The sequence below is a fragment of the Chanodichthys erythropterus genome, chromosome 11 (genome assembly GCF_024489055.1).
Source record: "Chanodichthys erythropterus isolate Z2021 chromosome 11, ASM2448905v1, whole genome shotgun sequence".
In the NCBI taxonomy this organism is placed as follows: domain Eukaryota; kingdom Metazoa; phylum Chordata; class Actinopteri; order Cypriniformes; family Xenocyprididae; genus Chanodichthys; species Chanodichthys erythropterus.
Genome location: NC_090231.1, coordinates 2,646,637 through 2,668,190, shown reverse-complemented (window position 1 = coordinate 2,668,190; position 21,554 = coordinate 2,646,637). Strand labels below are relative to the sequence as shown.

At 36.3% G+C, this 21,554-nt stretch overlaps 1 pseudogene; it reads right to left on the bottom strand.

Moving 5' to 3' along the window:
- Positions 1-1,314: 1,314 nt before the first annotated feature.
- Positions 1,315-13,791, bottom strand: LOC137030199 (uncharacterized; annotated as a pseudogene).
- Positions 13,792-21,554: the final 7,763 nt, after the last annotated feature.

Here is a 21,554-nt window from a genome sequence, read left to right as displayed (position 1 = left end):
ATCCCAAGGATTTTTTTCTCTATTTTTGTCACCTGTTGGAGTTTGGGTTCCTTACCGCTGTCGCTATTTTTCTACAGCTTCTGTACAGACAAAATTATATTCATGTTATCACTGTAACACTGCTTTGAAACAATCTGCATTGTAAAAGAGCTGTATAAATAAAGGTGACTTGACTAAACAACTCTACAAACAGCATTGCCAGCTTTACTTATTACTAACCAGATTGACTTTATTTCTCTCTCACGTCTACAGAAGCTCTTATTGAGAATTCACAGAGGTTTAGATGTTGATGATTTGTTTAATTAGACATTACCATGATGGAGATTAGTTGTGTGTTTGACCTTTGGCTTCTTAACATTAATGTTTGTTTGACTGCTGGCTGGAAAATAACAAATAACACTGTAGTCAAGTTTGTTGATAGGGGAAGAAGGAGGCGGGAACCGGTGAACATTAAACATAACTTAATATTAACATTCAAAATAAACAACAAATCAAAAGTAAAATGCTGGCAGTCCCTCATGGACATCTGCCGGCCACACAAACATAATAAAACCATAAAATAAATCCAGGCCTGGTCCTCTCTCATTCTTCACTGTTGAAGACTCCTTTTATGCCTCCGGAGTTTCTCCGTGAAAGATACGAGACCGGTGCAGCACGCAGCTGACGCTCGTTATCACTCACGCCGTTCCCTTACAGCTCTCGTCCGCCCTGCTCATCAAAGTTTCCCAGAATGCATTGTTTTCTATGGTATATTACTGTTTTAATGGAAAACTGTATGCTATTGTCAAATTTTTACTGTTTTTTACAGCAATTTTTATGGCCACGTTCACACAGCAGTAGAATACGGTCCTGTATTTGAGTCCCTAATGCGGTTAAGTTCACATGCAGTACGGCTATTTACAGGGTACAGTTATTTTACTTGAGACACGAGTGCAATGGTTTAAGACTCCAGCTGGCACGTTTACATTGATGCTGCTGTCGGTTAATGAAGTTTTGATGGATGAACTCACGGTTCAGTTGGTCTTTTGTCGTGTCAAAAGCGATAAGACTTTTCAGTTTGATGGACATCTCCATCTTTATTATTATGATGGTCGCTGTTGTTGGTTACCAGTAAGAGAATACTGGCTTAACTCACATTGCACATTCATACAGACAGTGTTTGAGATGCTACTGTAAGTTGCTGTGTGAAAGGGACATTTCTAGACTCACACATGTGAGTAAATGCGGTTGTCAATCCCAAAAACAGACAGTGTGAATGTGGCCTATGTAAAAAGTAATTCATAAAGGCATGACAAAAAATTGTCCAAGACATCTTTAATGTGACATTCGTATTACAAAAACAACATAGTGTGTGAAAAACACAATATTTTTCACAATGTCTTTTCCAAACAAAGACAGAATTGAACTGATAATGTAATGCTGTCTGTCTGAGAGACGATTCTCACAAAACACACAGCATCAATCTCATGAACTCCATCACTGCTCTGAAACAGCATGGATAAATTCTCAGCAACTTCCAGATCTTTTTCCAGTCCTCTAGTGTCTCCGTATCCTGGAGTATCGATGATGGTGAGAGATAAAGGATTCTTTACAGGACAGACCTCATACATGGTGATTTCAGATGTTTGTGATTCTGATTGGTCTCTGGCTGCTTCTTCTGTGATTTCATACCATAGTTCATCCTCAAACTTCACTCCCAGTAAGTAGTTGACCATGGTGTTGATGAGAGTCGTCTTTCCAGCAACAGACACAATTTTCTTTCGTTTACTGGTGTCTTTTATCCCATAAGTCCATTTTCTGACTTTTCCATGATCATCAAGCACTTTTCTCTCTGTATGTAGACGATATCGTTTTGGAGGTCCTCCATGAATAAGAGTTGGTCTGCGTGGTGGAAGTCTCGGTTTCCTGTAAGATAAGAAGGTGAATGTTTCTTAACATATTTGCATACAGCAAGAATCTATGACTAGAAATGTCTATTAAAAAGCAGACATTCAAGATTAAACTCAATATTTTTGTATAGAGCATTTTACAATTCACAGTTTCATGATTTTAATGCCTAATTGTCCATATTTAACATTTTAGAACATTGACAATAGTATAGATATCATTGTGATATTGGTGATATAAACAATCAAGCAGTTGGTTTTGTTCTGTTTTGTGATTTGAGAGTAGGCTACCAAATGAATGCAGATATGAAATTATGAAACATGTAAAAGAATACTTCTCAAATCATGCTGCCATGTCAAGTTTGTATTGTAAGTCGCTTGCAGGGCAGTCAGTGTAGCAAAGGGTTTGAAAAACTGTGGCTGAACTTGAAACAACATACTAATATACTATTGTTATTTTTCTCCATGGCTTTATAGGGCAAAATTGAGAGTAGCATGCTAATATTATTCTGAAATCAGCCTGTTCTCGTGGTTTCATCAGCCAAGGTGTGGGTTTGACTCTTGACATTATTTGCAGTTCTAGCATTATTAGCATTTAGTATTTCCAGTTGGTCTTAAAGTGGAATTCTGAGTATGTTTTCCTTGTTTCTACTTTCATTTCAGATTGCACTGCTTATGAGTTTTGATTTATAACTTTTTTGTTTTTTTATTATTATGGCTTGGTCAAAAATATTGATTTCCCGAATTTTCATCTTTTACCATATTGACCTCAATTCACAAATCTCAAAATCAACCTTTGTATGCCTATTGAACTTCACTAAACGTTATTTAGCTTCTCCCATCCAATAATCACAAAATATTGTGATTTTCAATAAGAAACTAAATTAGCTTTCAAATTCTGTCAATGTCATCACAAAATACAAATAATAAATGTTGTTTTGGCGCTCTTTAATGTGTCGGGACAGATCGCTGTAGTTTTTTGTAGTTTCATCTTTGTTTTTACTACTCAGGAAATCAAAATGAATAAACCTAGGGTTGCATAATAAAACCTGCCCAATCACAGCCAAAACTACCCCAACACAGGGGCAACTTACTGAAACTTATCAGTGCTCTGGTAAATGTCAAATCAATGCTTTAACCGTGTAACGATTACAATAAAACAACTAAAAAGTTGGAAGTGAACAACATGTCACTTAATGTTATAAAATGGAGCTTTTCTTATATATTTGCCCTATATTGATTATATATTTACTTAACCTGTTAGTGATGTCTTAATTATTTAATGTTGATTTAATCTGTCATAAAGACGTTTTATGAAAAATACCGTTGTGTGCAATTTAAATGTTTGTATACATAAATGTTATACAATGTTATATAAATGTATACAAAAATGATTGTATAACTAGTTTAAAGCAGTATTTGGGAGGGTATTAAGGACCAAACTAATTTTTAGTTGTTAAAACAGCAACAGCTTTGTTTTGAACCATAGATGATCATTATTTTCAGCAGCTATATTAATCACAGCTTCCGAAATCGTAGCAGTGACTTGTTTGCTGTTTTTAATCAATTATCCAAGTTCATTAGTAGCATAAGAAAGGGCAAAGATCATTTCATCCATCAGATGGCGCCATAAATCACATTACAGCCAATGAATCCTTCAGTTGATTCATTCAATCCTTTCTTGAAGAATATGACACAGTTTAGCTATTAATAGGAATATGTATTTATAAATATGTGTAGGATTATTCATTTATAAATATAAATGAATATTCCTACACACCAGCCTCTGCATATGAGCGTCTGGCGTAATTGTGTGCAATGACGGAAATACTGGTTTATTAAACAAGTCTAGCTTGCTGAAGTCCCTCCCCAGCCAAATGTGTCTCTTAGTATCTGATTATGAATGAAATGCCAGGAACAACATGCTTATGTGTGCATATGCAGAAATGATTTTTCACCCTCAAGTCATTTATTCATACAGTTGATGGATGTAAATTATTGACTGTGCATGTTTTGTATCATGCATACTAATGATTTGCTCTTATCATCAGATCGTGGTTGTATCTCTCTATTAGTGTTACTGTATCTTAGAGCTGCATTTGACACTATCAATCACAATATTCTTCTAAATAGACTCGAAAACTATGTTGGCATTAGTGGAATTGCATTGGCATGGTTTAAATCATACTTATCTGACCGTTATCAGTTTGTAGTAGTAAACAAAGAAATATCATATCGATCACAAGTTAAATATGAAGTACCGCAAGGCTCAGTACTAGGACCGTTGCTTTTCACTCTGTACATGCTACCCTTGGGAGATATCATTAGGATGCATGGCATTAGTTTTCATTGTAAATTAACAGAATGTATAGCTGATATAAAAAAAAAATTTGATGACCAGTAATTTCCTACTACTAAATTCAGAAAAAACAGAGATTCTAATTTTTGGACCGAAAACTTCATGTAACAACCTAGAATACTGTCTAACACTTGATGGCTGCTCTGTTAAGTCTTCTTCGTCAGCTAGGAACCTGGGTGTGCTCTTTGATACCAATCTTTCATTTGAAGGCCATGTTACTAGCATCTGCAAAACCGCATTCTTCCATCTTAAAAATATATCTAAACTACGACATATGCTCTCAATGAAGAATGCAGAACAGTTAGTTCATGCGTTCATGACCTCAAGGCTAGATTACTGTAACGCTTTACTGTGTGGTTGTTCCTCCCGCTTGATAAATAAACTACAGCTCGTACAAAATGCAGCAGCTAGAGTTCTTACTAGAACTAGGAAGTATGGCCATATTAGCCCAGTTCTGTCATCACTGCATTGGCTTCCTGTTAAACATCGTATAGATGTTAAAATCTTGTTAATTACTTACAAAGCACTATATGGTTTAGCCCCCCTGTATCTGAGCGAGCTCTTAAAGCATTATAGTCCTTCACATTTATTGTGATCTCAGAATTCAGGCCAGCTGATAATACCTAGAATATCAAAATCAACTGCAGGCGGTAGATCCTTCTCCTATTTGGCACCTAAACTCTGGAACAATCTTCCTAGCATTGTTCAGGAACAAGACACACTCTGTCAGTTTAAATCTAGACTAAAAACGCATCTCTTTAACCTGGCATACACATAACACATTATATATTTATATTTTAAGGATTATTAGGCTGCATAAATTAGTTCAGCCGGAACCGGGAACACTTCCTATAACACCAGATGTACTCGTTACATCAGAAGAAGAATGGCATCTACGCTAATATTAGTCTTTCTGTTTATCCCGAGGTTTATCGTAGTCAATCGGATCTGGGCCGTATCCAGCTGAGACTGAGGACCTGCGCCTTGACATGACCACAACGCAGCCCTGAAGTATCAGCAGAGATCGAGTCGACTAGATCATCCATTGTGAAGACATCATCAACACGACAGCCAGTAGCACAGTTCCTCAACAGACCGTCCATACCAGCGTGATGAATACGATCCTCAGCTGGATGGGACTGAAATAAATACTTTGAATGTTGTGATCGTATCAGATTTATGATAGCAACCTGATTGTAACAAAGCACTGTTCGCCAGAGGAGAACTGGCCCCCCGACTAAGCCTGGTTTCTCCAAAGGTTTTTTTGGTAACACTTTAGAATATGATGCTTCATTAATGAATAACTACACAGGAACAAATGAATAATGCATTATTAAAGCACAACTAAGTAACTTTTTTTACCTTCATAAAAAGTTTTCTAAGTCCTTACGATGGTTAATTGACTTGTAGTGGTGTGTTTGAGGTGTGTACTAACCCCTTCTGGCACATCTACGGCAGAATACAGCACTTGCAAGTTGAGCTGCATCGACCCGACACAATCTCGCCTCATGTTCACTTTCATTTGAGAGTGACAAAATGCTTTACGATAATTCAAAAACAATGTATATATTATGACTTTATAAGATGATTTTGAAAAATTACCCACCTCCATCGAGTGTACTGTATTTGCAAATGACCCACCTCCTCTTTCTTGTACTGTATTTGCAAAACTACTGCGCTGGTGAGCAATGTAGTCGTTGTAGTCCAGAGCTGCGCTTGGAGTATTTACGACAGTGTGATTCACTGAAGGAAACTGTAGGGGGAACTTCGCAAATCTAACTGAGTTCCGCTTTAATACTCTAGTAACTACTATTAACTAACAATAAACTCTGATTAATGACTTGGTAAGTAATAGTGCTCAGCTGTAAGTGGTAGTTCACTATTAACTAATCAGTAACTACTGTTTTTTCATTCCTCCTGTGTAGTTATTCATTAATGAAGGATCAGTATTCAAAAAAGTGTTACCATTTTTTTTCTCCATTTTAACACCTATTTGCCACTTGTTTCCCACCTGATGTCATCTGTTGGAGTTTGGGTTCCTTGCCGCGGTCGCCTTTGGCTTGCTTAGTTGGGGACACTTGACATTTGATATTCAACAGTGCTTTGATCTGCCTGCATTGACGCTATTCTTTAAGAGCTGCTGTGCAGCCAAAATAATGTACCAATTATCAATGTAAAGCTGCTTTGACACAATCTACATTGTAAAAAGCGCTATATAAATAAAGGTGACTTGACTTGACATACAGAAATGTTCCCACATACATATTTGATAAAGTAGCTTTCACATACAGTAAGTAATTAGGAATGTGAAAAAATACAGGTACTTAAAAAATATTTTTGTTCTCAGTTTTCAATAGTTTTCGATATCGAAAGACTGTTTTGTATTATCATTTTAGGCTTGTAAACAAAAGTGATCATTTTCTGGCCTTTTCACAAACATGTTTATTAGCAGCAGCATTTGAACAGCAACAGTTTCATTAATGACATCCTTGGGCTTAGTAACATTAAAAAGCATCTTTAATTTTTATATTAGTGCATCAAACTAATGTGTTTGTGGGTCAAAGTGACTGAAAAGAAAGCCACATTTATTGTCTTACTCATTCTATGATCAGAATCCAGATGAGATCAGTTTTGAGCAGATGTAAAGGTGTTAATCTTGTAGATTATCATATGTTTAGATTAATGCACAGCTAAAACTATAAAGATTGCTGAATATGTAGTTCTGCCTTAATCTTTGTTATCAGATTTGTTTTTCATCTTTTGAAATATGTAAAGCATAAAGATTCTTTAAAACCTGTCTTTGTGTTTCACAGAAAATAATAACAGTAACTGTTATGATAATGTCAGAAGTGTTTAGTTTATTATCAGTACTTAAATTCTTTAGTTGGGAAATTTCCTGCTGTGTTTAGTTTCTGTTTCACTACAGGAATGTCAAAAATCAGATCAAGGGCAAATGATTATTTTTCAAAAAGCTCTCAAAACCATCATATAAAAAGAAGCTTCTTGAGAAACATGCAGCAAGGTTTATTATACTAACATATATGTAACATGTAATGTTAAATAAATAAACATTGTTTTGTAGGTTCATCCGTGACTTTCTGACTATGTGTTATTGAAAAAACTAATAAAATGTTGTGTAACAACTTTCAATGGTTTTTTTTTACTAGTTGGAACTTAAAAAATGCAACTGGGCGAGTGACATCAAACTAACCTCTGTGAGTTACCGTAAACCCTCTGTGTGCTTATAAGGAAGCAAACTCATCTTTGATAACTAATCATTAATCTAAAAGATGTGTACTGTTACGCCTCATTTAGGGAAAGGGGTGCAACATGAAAGACTCTGGAATGCAGTGAACAACAATGTAACACCAACCGTAACAACTGAAACAACAATGATGAATTTATTGTCTTAACCCTCTGGAGTCTGAGGCTGATTTGGGGCCTGGAGAAGTTTTAACATGCCCTGACATTTGTGCTTTTTTCAGTTGTTCATAAACATATTAATGGAAAAAGTGTCATTACACTGTATTCAGCACAAACTAAGCTACAATAATATGTGAGGAACATGTATGTACATGTTTGTATTTTTGAAGGAATAATGTTTATGCGTGGTTATTGAAAAAACAAAAAAACTTAAGTCACTGAAATAAAGCCAAAAAAAGTATATTAAATCTGTGTTCACAAGATTTCTGGTTATTGGAGGTTTTATACTAGAGTTTTTGCTTCAGAATTATGTAAAAAATTATGCTGACTACTCTTTCATATAAAACAATAGAGAGATTTAAATTTTGTAAGACACTTTTTGTCAAGGAACACAGTATGTGTAGAGGTATGAATCTGCATGAATTTACACCTGAGAAGACAAAAGAATCACATAATAATGACCTGAAATGACAAACTAAGGCTGTGAAATATCTTCTTTTATTTCTGTACACTCAGAGTAACAACAAAATGTTGTGCTTTTTGTAAAATAAAGAAAACTAACATGATGCGTGATCTCTCGTCTCCCTCTGAACGAAATCCAATCTGATAGTTCTCCGAAAATAAACTGTAACTTAGTGAATACTAATGACAAAAAAATTACACTTATGTCTAAAAAAAACATTGAAATGTCAGGTTTTAAATCGTATAAGTCAAATCGATAACAAATATTCTGTGTTTATGTAATCTGTATGAAAATAATTATCCGCTAATGCGGCCACGCCCACGGAGCCAGCGCTATTCAGACGCAGATTCTGAGTCAATACAGTCATACATCGTCTCAATCGTGTATTTATTGTCTTGAAAAATGTTTTGAATAGCCATAGTTAGCGATCTCTGGCCTCTGGCCTTGGTTATTTCCTGGATTGCCTATTCTTCTTTAGCAGACCTAGCCTGACTACGTCAGACTTCCTACTTCCGCTCAATTTCATTTCGCTTCTGTACTCAGTCTGAGACAGCGTCAGAGCTTTCTGTTTACCACCGGTGTGGAAACAGCCGGGCCAATCAACGAACAGAGGGCGGGCTGAGAGCCGTGACGTAGATGTTAAGCGCTGAGTCTTACATTGTAGGTTAGAGAAATCGAAAACCGAACGCGGAAATGGCTGAGACACGGGATGCAGTTCGCTCGGTTGTGGAGAACATTCAACTCAAACTGAAGCCAGCTGTGTTTAAAAGATCTAATCCTAAGTTTGAGAGTTGGCTACAAATATTTTCTTGTTTCACTCTGTCAAAAATAAGTTTAGAGCCCGTGATTGTACCGTGTATGCGTAGATTAACTTCGCATAATCTGCAAAAGTCGTTTACAGCCATGTTCACTCCGGTATTTCACTCGCATCATCATGTGTTTACAACAGGTTTACAATGGAAGTTCAATCATAGATTTGAGCTCGATGCATGATGCCTATGCTTCGATGAGGCTGTAAAGGCACATACCATACGTCATAACTAAACGTATCTGATTGGCTTACGGGTAACCAATGATTTTAAACTTCAGACAATCGCCCACTAGCGAGAGAGTAAACACTTCTCTATTATGCCATTCCAGACTCTGTCTACGAAGCAAAGTGAAGTAGCAGAGTCTGGTATTACCAGGCTATAGCAGACCTGCCAACCTTGGAAATTTTTTCCGAGTACCAGTGTGACGGGACGGGGCACGGGTTTTTTTTTTTTTTGGGGGGGGGGGGGGGGGGGTTTTTTTACAATACACAATACAATACATAAAGCACACACACCCATCTTCGTTAATCTAATTTTAATTGTTAAAGTTTTTTTTTTTTTTATTGATTAGTCTTGCATTGCATAATGTGTTCTTATACAAACTGACAACCACAAGTGAATCGCATTCATATATTTAATATGGACTACAAATTTTTGTTTGCAATTTCAAGAAGGGTATATTTACATACAACTAACCTGACAGTTGAGTCGTTTATACAGGTTGTGTAATGAAAACTAGTCTACAATTAAGAAACCCTTACAAAATAGTAAACATTGTATTTACATGTGATTCATTTAAAATACTTAATTTATTATTCCAGTATCCAAATATGTTACTAAATCCGAAAGAAAAAAAGGCTTTCTATTTGTAGCATGTTATCTTTGAATTATAAACAAGACAAACATTCGCTGATTAAAGGTTAGCCAATACAAACATATTTATAGAAAACTGTTGATAACGAACAGAAAGGACCAATAAGAGCAAACGCATCGAGTAACGTTATTCAAGAATATCAAGAAGTAACTTAGTCCGACATATAACGAGGGGTTGTGTTATCTAAAGCGTCCGTCAATCAACAAATCTTAAATACACGGGTGGATAATTAAAAATCTTTTCTGACAAAAAAAAAAATAACACAAGCAAGAACAAATTTTAAAACAAACATGGCAATTTTCATTTTACCTCTGTGTGCGCGCACGCACACGTTTGTGTTTATGAGAGAGGGCTCGCGCAGCATTGAGACAACGGTCTATGTTTTAAATGCATAAGTAACTAATGTGCTAGTTTTCATACAAAATAAGTAGGCTATGTAACATAATTAGTTAATTTAGTTAGTATTAACACAATAACACAACACATGTAGGCTATACGTTTCTGAACACTGAGAATAAATAAATAAACGCCTGTTTCTCCAGACTCGCGCTTGTCAGTCAGTCACACATCACAACATTTTCATAATCAGCGATTTCAATTTTATTTAGATTTGTTGTTCAACATTACTTGAGCATTTTATACCCGTTTACCTCAAGGAGTCAGAAGTACCGTGACTGCTGTACTGTCCTCGCTTGAGAATTCAGTCACTGAGACGGCGGGAGTGGAAGAAGGGATTGGGCGGGATTTTGTGTTGCTGTCGATTTGCAGTGTCTTTTTATTGATAGGCCGTATGCATTTGTCAATCATCCCCGCTTGCTATTTGGGGAAATGAACCCAGCGATGATTGGTCGAACTATTTTGCTGGATTTGAGTACTAGGCGTGCACAGAGGAGTCACCGGGTTTTTGCATAGAATAGAGTGACAAATCGTACCAGCGTACTTTGAGGTCAAAATGCGTACCTGGTACGCAAAATGCGTACATGTTGGCAGGTCTGCTTTAGTGCTCAGGCATTTGTGGACTACATGTGTACAGAGCACCCTCCGGCTGCGAGTATGAATTCAAAACACAGTATCCAGCACTCATAGTAATGACAATAAATCCTGAATAAATATTACTCTTCTGTATAGAAAATTGACAAACATATGAGAATCCATCAGTATTTCTCCAAATATGTATGCCTTTAAGCTAAAAGCCTATATGAAATGCCATAGAGGTAATATAATTGTTCAGACACTTTGCATCACAGAAATACATTATATTTAAAAAAAAATATAATAGAATACCATTATTTTAAATTGTAATAATATTTCACAGTATTGCTATTTTTTCTGTATGTTTGATTTACATTATGATGAGATTTGATACATGATCAACAGGGTTTTTTCACAGCCTACCTGACTGAAAGAGCTCATTATTTATGCAGCTCATTAGAGCTCTTTATGCAATTCTTTTGTCTTCTCAGGTGAGAATCACCCATTATTCATGATTATTCACACCTCTACGCATACTGTGTTTCTTGACCAAAGATGTTTTAGAAAATTTAAATCTCTCTATTTCTTTATATGAACAAGCAGGCACCATAATTTGTACCTCATTTTGAAGCAAAAACTCTAGTCTACAACCTCAAATACCCAGAAGTCTTGTGAACAAAGATTTAATATATATATTTTTTGGCCTTATTTCAGTGACTTAAGTTTTTTGTTTTTTCAATAATCACGCATAAACGTTATTCCTTCAAAAACACAAACATGTAAATACATGTTCCTTACATATTATTGTAGCCTAGTTTGTGATGAATACAGTGTAATGAAACTTTTTCCATTAATATTTTTTTATGAACAATTGAAAAAAGCACAAATGTCAGGGCATGTCAAAACTTCTCCAAGGCCCCAAAAATCCTCAGACCCCTGAGGGTTAAAATATAATTTATTTCTGTGATGCAAAGTGTCTGAAAAATTGTTACCTCTGTGGCATTTCATATAGGCTTTTAGCTTAAAAGCATGCACATTTGGAGAAATATTGATGGATTCTTATATATTTATGTCAATTTTCTATACTGATAAGTAATATTTATTTTCATCAATATGAGTGCTGGATACTGTGTTTTCAATTCATACTTGCAGCCGGAGGGCGCTCTCTGTGCACATTTAGTCCACAAATTATTCTAAAGAAGAAGAAGACATTTCAGGAATGGTGTTTTTAATTCATACTTGCAGCCGGAGGGCGCTCTCTGTACACCTTTAGGCCACAAATTAATATAAAGAAGAAAAGGAACTAGGAACTAACGGCATGTCTTCTAGAGATCGCTAACCATGGCTTTACCATCCAAATAAACACTTTTCAAGACAATAAATACACGATTGAGATGATGAATGCATGTATTGCCTCTGAATTTGTGTCTGAATAGTGCTGGCTCCGTGGGCGTGGCCGCATTAGCGGGTAATGAGCTGAATCACGGACTTCTGACATGGCTCTCTTTTCATACAGATTACATAAACACAGAATGTTTGTTTTTGATTTGACTGACACAATTTAAAACCTGACATTTCAACGTTTCTTTGAACATAAGTGTCATTTTTTTTGTCATTAGTATTCATAAGTTACAGTTCATTTTCTGAGAACTATCAGATTGGAGTTTGTTCAGAGGGAGACGAGAGATCACGCATCATGTTAGTTTTCTTTATTTTACAAAAAGCACAACATTGTGTTTTTACTCTGAGTGTACACAAATAAAAGAAGACATTCTGTAGTTTCAATTGATATATTACTTATGACTCTATGACAAGAAATGACAGAGTATTTTAAGTCTGTTTTGCTGCAATGTGAAAAAAATCCTGCAAAACACGCTGGCACGTTTTCAGACCTCAGGGAGTTAAATTGGCAGTCTAGATTCAGGAGCTGACCAGGCCAAAATAACAAACAAAACGTTCTTATTTTAAACCTCTTTCCTAAACCCTAGCCAAAAAAAAAATAAAATAAAAAATATAAGAACCTAACTTCTACTTGACCTGAAGCCCCAGATGGCTGAGGAGCCTGAGTACCAGGTCCCTGTGTTTGCATAAGAGATCTTAGGAGTGAGCTCATGAATAGTCGTCGAGCCAGTTGTTGAGATATTTCAGGGCAAGAATAGCTTCTGTGACCTTGGTAAAGATGCAGAGATAAAGGGACAGGTCAAAGGGGAGGACCTTGTACTGATAAGTTCGACCCTTGTTTCCAGACATGGAAGTACGAGTCCTTCATGTCAATTGCTGCAAACTAGTCTTGGGGGGGGAGAACGTATGTAAGGATGCATTTCTGCATGTTAAGTAAATAGCTTAGCCAAGTCTGATTGTATGAATGAGCCAGCAGGATGGGATGGGAAGCACTAGCCAGGCTCCAAGGCTCTGTGTGAGCGGCACCAACCGCGAAGGTGCAGTGAGGAGCACTGGGGCCTAACCCGGGAAGCATAGTGTCCCAAAGTAGATGCAGTGAGTTTGGTGTGACTCTTATCTAGTTCTGTGGTTTTTATGAGGGACTGTCTGGAGATGCGCGAGGAAGCAGCATGTCCTCGAAGTGCAAACTCCTGGCTTGTGGTGAAAAGAGAGGGGTTTAGGAGTGAGGAAGCAGTGTGTTCACTGCCAACGCACACACCGTATGACCTGGAGAGTGAGGAAATTGCTCTTTCTTTGAAAAAAATTGCTCTTTCTTTGAAAATTAGAGATCAAAACTAAAATAAAACAAAATATTCTCCACCCGGCCCTCCTCCAGGGGAAGGAGTGGTACATTCACCACCTCCTGGGAAAGAGTGGTCTCCTCCATCTCCAGGTCGCCCATCTCAGGACTGCTTTGTTGACCATTTGGAGGGTTTAATGGTGGCCTGGGTGTAGGGGCTTACAGTCAAGGCTGAGGAGTTTCTGGCCATGCCAGAGTGCTTCTTTTTGCTGTAGAAGCTGCAGGGGGGTGCCTTTGGCGATGAGGATACTGGGGGGTGCATTATGTTTGTTTGTTTTTTTTGCTATGATGGACATGCAGGATGGCCAGCGCATACAAGGCAGAGGTGGCCTGTCCAGCTGCACCAGCAGCCAGAGCTTCCGTCATCTCGCAGGCTCTGGATGGGAATTGCGGATGACTCCACCAGGTGGCGGCACATTGCGGGCATAAATGCACCACAATTGCACATTCCACTTGTGGAATCCCCACAAACCCCCTGACCGCCCCACCATCAAAAGTAGTGAGAGAGGAAGTACTCCTGAAGCAGATTTTTTGAAGTAGATGTCTGCCCTACATACTGCTTTAGCTCTTCATGCACTTCTGGGAAGAAAGGCACTGGGCCGGGACGAGGTGGTCTTCATGCCACGGTCCGAGCCCAGAAACCAATGATGAAGCCAAGCATGATTGTCGACTCTGAGTTTGGTTATATTTATAGTTAAGTTGGCCAGTGAAGATATCAGAAATATTTTCTTTGTACTTTTGTCAGTTTAATAAATGTTAAACAGAATTAACAAATCATATATTCTTGATTTTAATATATTTTACAAAATGTCCCAACTTTTCTTGACTTGGGGTTGTATTACAACAAAGTTAGTCAAATCTATGGTGACCGGGAGGGGACATGTTCAGTTCACTTAGTTTTGTCGTGGCCACGACATATTATCACATTTCCATGAGTTTATATGTCGTGGCCACAAGATATTAATTCATGGGAACGTGATAATAAGTCGTTCCCTCACCATATGATCTCGAGGCCACGACTTCATTATATTGAGGGAACGACATCTATTTCTCATGGCCACGAGTTACACGTGTAAACAATCTGCGCTACCATAGCAACCTGGAACTATCAGAAATGGATAAAATTATAATAATATTTATTTTTAATTAAGAAAAAGTGCGGAATTAAGAAGTGATTATTAACATGTTGCCTATTGTGTTGTGTGCTATGCCTACAGCAGCATTCGAATGAAGTTTATCAATAAATATTAGAATATGCCGTGCAATTTTATCACATCCAACAGTCTTTTAAATCCATTCACTTATTGTTAATTTTTTTATTTCATATTTTTACATTATTTATTATTATTATTAGGCTATCATTATTGGTTAAATGTTTTTTAATTCATTGTTATGTAGCCCTATTTGCTTTATTTTCCCCTTCATTTCGTGTATCCTTTCTGTAGGCATATTATGTTGTTAGCTGTATTTTGTAAATACTTTAAATGCCAGGTCATGCCAATAAAATGTGACTTTATGACTGTATTGTAGCCGTGAAGATAGGAAAAATGAGCGTCTGTTATCATTTGTAGACCCTCGTGCCCGTGACAGCACTTGAAAGAAGTTCGAATAATTTATAATTATTAATTGGTTGTTAAAAGAATATTTAGGCTAAGCTAAAAAAAAAAAAAAAAACTTTACATCGCGTGGCCACGACATAAGGATGTCGTTACCTCGACAAAAGGATCTCGTGGCCACAACATAGTATCACGTTCCCACGAGTTTATATGTCGTGGCCACGACAAAACTAAGTGAACCGAACATGTCCCCTCCCGGTCACCGTACAAATCAGACTTAAAATGCATTTTAGTTATGTTGATTTAAACATGATGTCCTTTTTTTATGACATTAAAGTTATATGCATGTCTTTAGAGAAACACCCTGAAAGACCTTATGGCCTAAAAATTAGAGTTTTGTTGCTTTGAGGGAAATTATGCAAATGCATGTAAAGGTTCTTTTCATTTTTAGAACATATTCAGATTTAAAATGAACATTTCTTTCAAATAAAGTGTCCTATCTGTTCTTTTTAAGAATATATTTGGTGCTCCCAACAGACATTCTACTGACCATTAGTAACTTTGCAAGTATATGTTAACTAGCTCTTTCTAATTTGCAGCAACATGTCAACTAACTTTTATTAGACTTTAAGGTTAGGGTAAGTACAATAAGTTGACATGTAGTTGCAAAGTTACTTATTGTCAGAATGTCTAAAGTGGACTATCAAAGTAAAGTGTAACCTTATATAATTATCCTGTTTGTCTGTTTTTGCTAACCGAGTCTATAATTAACTTGAGACTATTGAAAACTGGTTACACAAGATTCTTTCAGAAGATTCCAAATGTGTGTCATCAGTGAAGATATAGATGACACTAGTTTGCATATATGGATGACGTTTATGTATGTGTATGTGGTGAAATATGTATAACCAATTTAACTTAACAATTGACCTTTCTTTTTGTTCTAAAATCATGATATTTTTTTTTTTTTTTTTTAATCAATTTCCTTCAAGTAATTCTGTTTTAAAATAAAGCTGACATAACTGAAGCCAGGCTCAAAATCCAGCTGCTTCTTACTTTACGCAGGAGCTCCATCTACTGAATATGAGGTAGAAATGTTTTCTCATCTGAGATTGTGGATGTTATGTCTCTCAAAGTGTTAAATTCCTTAAAAATGCTGTCATTTAAGACAAATTACTTGTCTTGCTTAAATTGTATTAAGAGAAATTTTCCCATATTTCAAAACACAAACTCTTAGAAATAAAGTTTCCATAGAACCATTTTGGCTTCCCAAATAATCTTTCAGTAAACAAGGCAAGGCAATTTTATTTGTATAGCACATTTCATACACAATGGTAACTCAAAGTGCTTTACATAAAAAAGAATAATAAAAATAGAACATAAGGAATAGAAATAACAGTAAAAACAGAGAATTTTGCTATCTGGATGGAAGAGCTAGGAAGTCTCAGGGAGTTTGTTGTTGTTGTTGTTGTTGTTGTTGTCGTCCATCAGAGTTGGATCTAAACGGATCTATCCATCAGAGCGGATCAGAATGGATCTTCCTCACACAACAGGACTGCTACCTGTTAAGGCACTTCAAACTGATAAACACAGTTTCAATCTCCCCTTTTGCCAAGACACCTCAAACTGCACCACACAGCCCTAATCCCCCTTCCGGAGATATCTTATCTATGCAACGCAGTTCAAATTCCCCCTTTGGAAATTTCCCCCTTTGGAAAGTGTCCTGACTGTAATCCAGAGATATCTTAACCATACACCACAGCTTAAATTTCCCCATGGTTTGTCCCCTTATCCAAATTTACCAAATTTTAACCTAATCACGTTCTTCCTAATTCTCCCAGCTCTTTCAACCAGACAGCAATATTTAAAAATGCATTAAAAGTCAGAATAACAATATAATACATAAAAGACATAAAATACATTAAAAATGAAATAAAAACAGGAAAAGGAATTAAAAGAATAAAAAGATAATACGTATGAAATAAACTGCAAACAGTTCGGACATAGCACAGTGCTCAATCAGCAAATGCATAGATGAAAAGATGTGTTTTGAGTCTGGATTTGAATGTGGCTACTGTTGGAGCACACCTGATCTCTTCTGGAAGCTGGTTCCAGCTGTGGCTGGCATAACAGCTAAAAGCAGACTCTCCTTTCTTTGAGTGAACCCTTGGTATTTCTAAATGACTTGATCCTGATGATCTGAGTGATCTGTTAGGTTTATATTCTATGAGCATATCTGCAATGTATTGAGGTCCTAGACCATTGAGTGATTTATAAACAAGTAACAGTACTTTAAAATCAATTCTAAATGCAACTGGAAGCCAGTGCAAGGACCTGAGGACTGGTGTGATGTGTTCATGTTTTCTGGTTCTGCTCAGAATCCTGGGAGCAGCGTTCTGTACGAGCTGCAGCTGTCTTATGGTCTTTTTGGGAAGACCAGTGAGGAGCCCATTACAATAATCCACCCGGCTGGTGATGAAAGCATGTACAAGTTTCTCTAAATCTTGAATGGAGACAAAGATAATTCTTGCAATATTTTTGAGATGATAATACGCTGATTTAGTTACTGTCTTTACATGGCTACTGAAACTCAGGTCTGACTCCAAAATCACACCAAGATTCCTGACTTGATTTTTAGTTGTTTGACCCCTAGAGTGAAGGTACATGTTCACTTTGAAAACTTCATCTTTGTTTCCAAACGCAATGATTTCAGTTTTGTCTTTGTTTAACTAAAGGAAGTTTAGACACATCCAATTTTTAATTTCATCAATGCAATGGCACAGGGAGTCAATGGGTCTGTAGTCGTTAGGTGATAGGGCTAGGTAAATCTGGGTGTCATCTGCATAGCTGTGATATGCAATTTGGTTCTTTCTCATTATTTGGCTCAGTGGCAGCATATATAGGTTGAACAGGAGGGGTGCGAGTATTGAACCTTGAGAGACTCCGCATGTCATGGATGTCCACTCAGACTTATGGTCACCGATACTCACATAATAACCTCTCCCTTCTAAGTATGACCTGAACCATTTTAGGACCATCCAAGAAAGCCCAACCCAGTTTTCCTGTCAAGAAGAATGTTGTGATCGACAGTGTCAAACGCAGCACTGAGATCAAGTAGAACCAGCACTGATAATTTACCTGAATCTGTGTTAAGGCAAATATAATTTATTATCTTTATGAGTGCTGTCTCTGTGCTGTGGTCGGAAACCAGATTGAAAGTTGTCAGAGTAACCATTCAAGCTTAAGAACTTGTTCAGCTGATTGAAAACAACTTTTTCAATGATCTTGCCTATGAAAGGAAGATTTGAGATTGGCCTGTAGTTGCTCAATATGGTGTTATCCAGATTGCTCTTTTTCAGGAGGGGCTTGACAACTGCAGCTTTCAGGGATTTTGGAAAAGTCCCAGAGAGAAGTGAGGCACTTACCACTTTCTAGGAGATCTGCTTCTAAACAGTTAAACACACTTTTGAAAAAAAGATGTGGGAAGTGTTTCAGGGGCACAGGTTGATGTTTTAAGGTGCTGTACTGTTTCTTCCAAAATTTTACCATCAATTGCTTTGAAAACAGACATAATAGCTGCTTTCTGATGTTGTGATCTGATCTGTTTTACCCCAGTGCAGCTCAAGGATGTGCTGATCGCCTTTCTGATATTATTAATTTTCTCAGAGAAGAAGGAAGCAAACTCACAGCATTTGCTGTCTGAGAGCATTTCACTGGGAATCTGACTTGTGGGGTTTGTTAGTCTCTCTACTGTAGCAAAAAGAGTGCGGGTGTTATTTAAGTTTCTGTTTATAATATTTGAGAAGAAGGTCTGTCTAGCTTTGCCTAATTCCACATTGAAAGCATGAAGAATATCTTTATAGATGTTATAATGGATTTCAAGTTTTGTCTTTCGCCACATGCGCTCAGCTTTTCTGCATTGTCTTTTCATATTTTGCACTGCTGTTGAGTTTCTCCATGGTGCTTTTTGTCTGCCACTTTTCTTCCTGACTTTCACAGTAGCAATGTTATCAATAACATTCTGTAATTTTGAGTTAAAAGAATCAAGGAGAAAATCAACAGTCTGCAGATATGCTTGGTGCTAAAGATATAGCCTTCATAAACAAACTAGTATTCTTATTTAAGCATCGCTTTTTGACCGAGACAGATCTAGCTTCAACAGTCGGAGAGATCAATAAATCAAAGAAAATACAGAAATGATCAGTTCTCAAAAGAACCTGTTTTCATGTGAAGAGCTTTTTTTATGTTCAGAAACATGTTAAAAGTTCTTCATGGAACCATCAATGTCAATAAAGAACCTTTATTTTAAGAGTGGATAAGCGGTTTAAAAAGAAAAAAAAAAAAATTATGTAATTTATCAGGGAATTGAGGTAAACAGTGACAGGATTGCATGAACAAATTCCTCCTGAACTTACATTTAAAAAGTTCCTTAATATAGCTGTTATTTTACCGATCTAAACGCATAAATAAATATCCATGATTCCTATCTGAGCTGTTAGATTACTTTAAACAAAGTTTAGGAATTGTAAAGGTGAATTCTTTATTGTTATAATGTAATTATATGTGTTCCAGTGCAGCTTGTTTGTTTCTTCCACAGATGAAGTGATATATGACCAGTTTATGCAAAACCTTGTGTTGTTTTAAAGATGCAAAATGTTTCAGTCTGGACACACAGACACTGATTTCCATTTGCACTTTGGTTCTTTATTTAAATGGCATCGCAGAGCATGAAAATAACCAGTAACTGAGCTCATCCAGATGGAGAAACTAACTATTTGTTTAATTAAACATTTGCTCTTTTTACTAATTATTAGCTGATAAAGGTTTATGTTTGCTACACCCTGAAGGGACAGGATACTTGCAATAGGGAATAGGAAGCCCAAAAAAGCACATCCATCTATCATAAGAAAATAATCCATATGACTCCATATGGGGTTAATAAAGGAATTCTGAAGTGATCCAATGGGTTTTTGTGTGAACTAAATAACATCACAGACCCCAATGGAAACAAATCAAATACTTGAAGCTTTAATTTCGTGATGAGTGATTTTTGCTAAGAAAAGAGCAGGAAGATGCTCCATTTCCATAAGGATAATCTCAGTTACTGGCTATTTTCATGCTCTGCGATGCCATTTGAATAAGGATCATCATGTTGCAGCAATGCCAGTCTCGGCGTCTCCACACTGAATTTCTGCTCCGCAGGAGGTTTTCCTTGACAGGTAATGAATAGATAAACATTAATATTAGGAATAAAGTGAGAATGCTGAAAGAAAAAGCTTTGAAAGAACACAGAGGCTTAAGAAACCAGTCGTGCTTGATCTTCAGTCTGTCTGTTGATGCGGATCTGCTGTAATATTGATTGTATTGTACGCATTTGTCTCTTGTTTATTTGTCATCAAAGTCAAGATGCTTTTTTTTTTTTAAATAAATTGCCATGAACTTTATTTTATCAGTAGGCTATAATAATCTTATAATTGCTTTTTGCATAGCCCTTTTTAACATGGCACTGCATTCATGATGTCTTTTTTTTAATTATTTTTTGAGTTTCTTGTTTTGAGATTTTTCAGTCTGGCACACTCATAAAAGGACTTCACGTTTTCATCATTTTAAAGCGAAATACAGATTAATACGCATTGTTTTCTATATTCCAACTAAATTAGTTTAAACCTGCTATTATTTAATCATTATTTTCCCCCCATTTTTATGTATCTCATAACTGATTTATTTGTTTCAGTGAACAAACCTGAGAGCAACAGAGATGATCCAAAAAACAGCTTGTCTATTTTTTTTACTAGGTAGGTTGGTTACTGTTTATTACTTTAACTAGATAGTATTAGTTGTTTCATATTTATCCACTCAATAACAAATAATATATGTCCTGGATTGGATAATGTGAGCGTTATCAGGAACCTAGCCTTTTTTTAACTTTAATGGTAAAACATAACACTTTATTTCAATAGTCCACTTAAGTAATTCTACTAACTATAAGTAATTTTGCAACTACAAGCCAACTTATTTTACTACCTCTAACCCAACAGTCTACTAATACTCTGAGAGTTTGTTGACATGTAGTTGCAAATTAATGAGAGTTAGACAATATGTACAGATTAATAAGCGATAGTTGACGTTTTTGCAAATTAAAGAGCTAACTGACATATAGTTGCAAAGTTACTTGTATTTAGTAGAACGTCTAAAGTGGTCTATCGAAAAAGTGTTACCAAACTTTACAATAAGGTCTCATTTGTTACTGTAGCAAGAACTAACAATGAACAATATATTTTTAAAGCATTTATTATTTTTTGTGAACGTTATAGTTAAAATCTAATTGTTCATTGTTTAACACATTTAACCTTTCCAAATTCACATTATATCTGTGCTGATTTAAGATCAGTGGAATTACAGATCAGCAACTAAATTAAACCTGCTCTTGTTTCTTTAAAACTGTCGACAGGACTCGTCTCCGAGACCT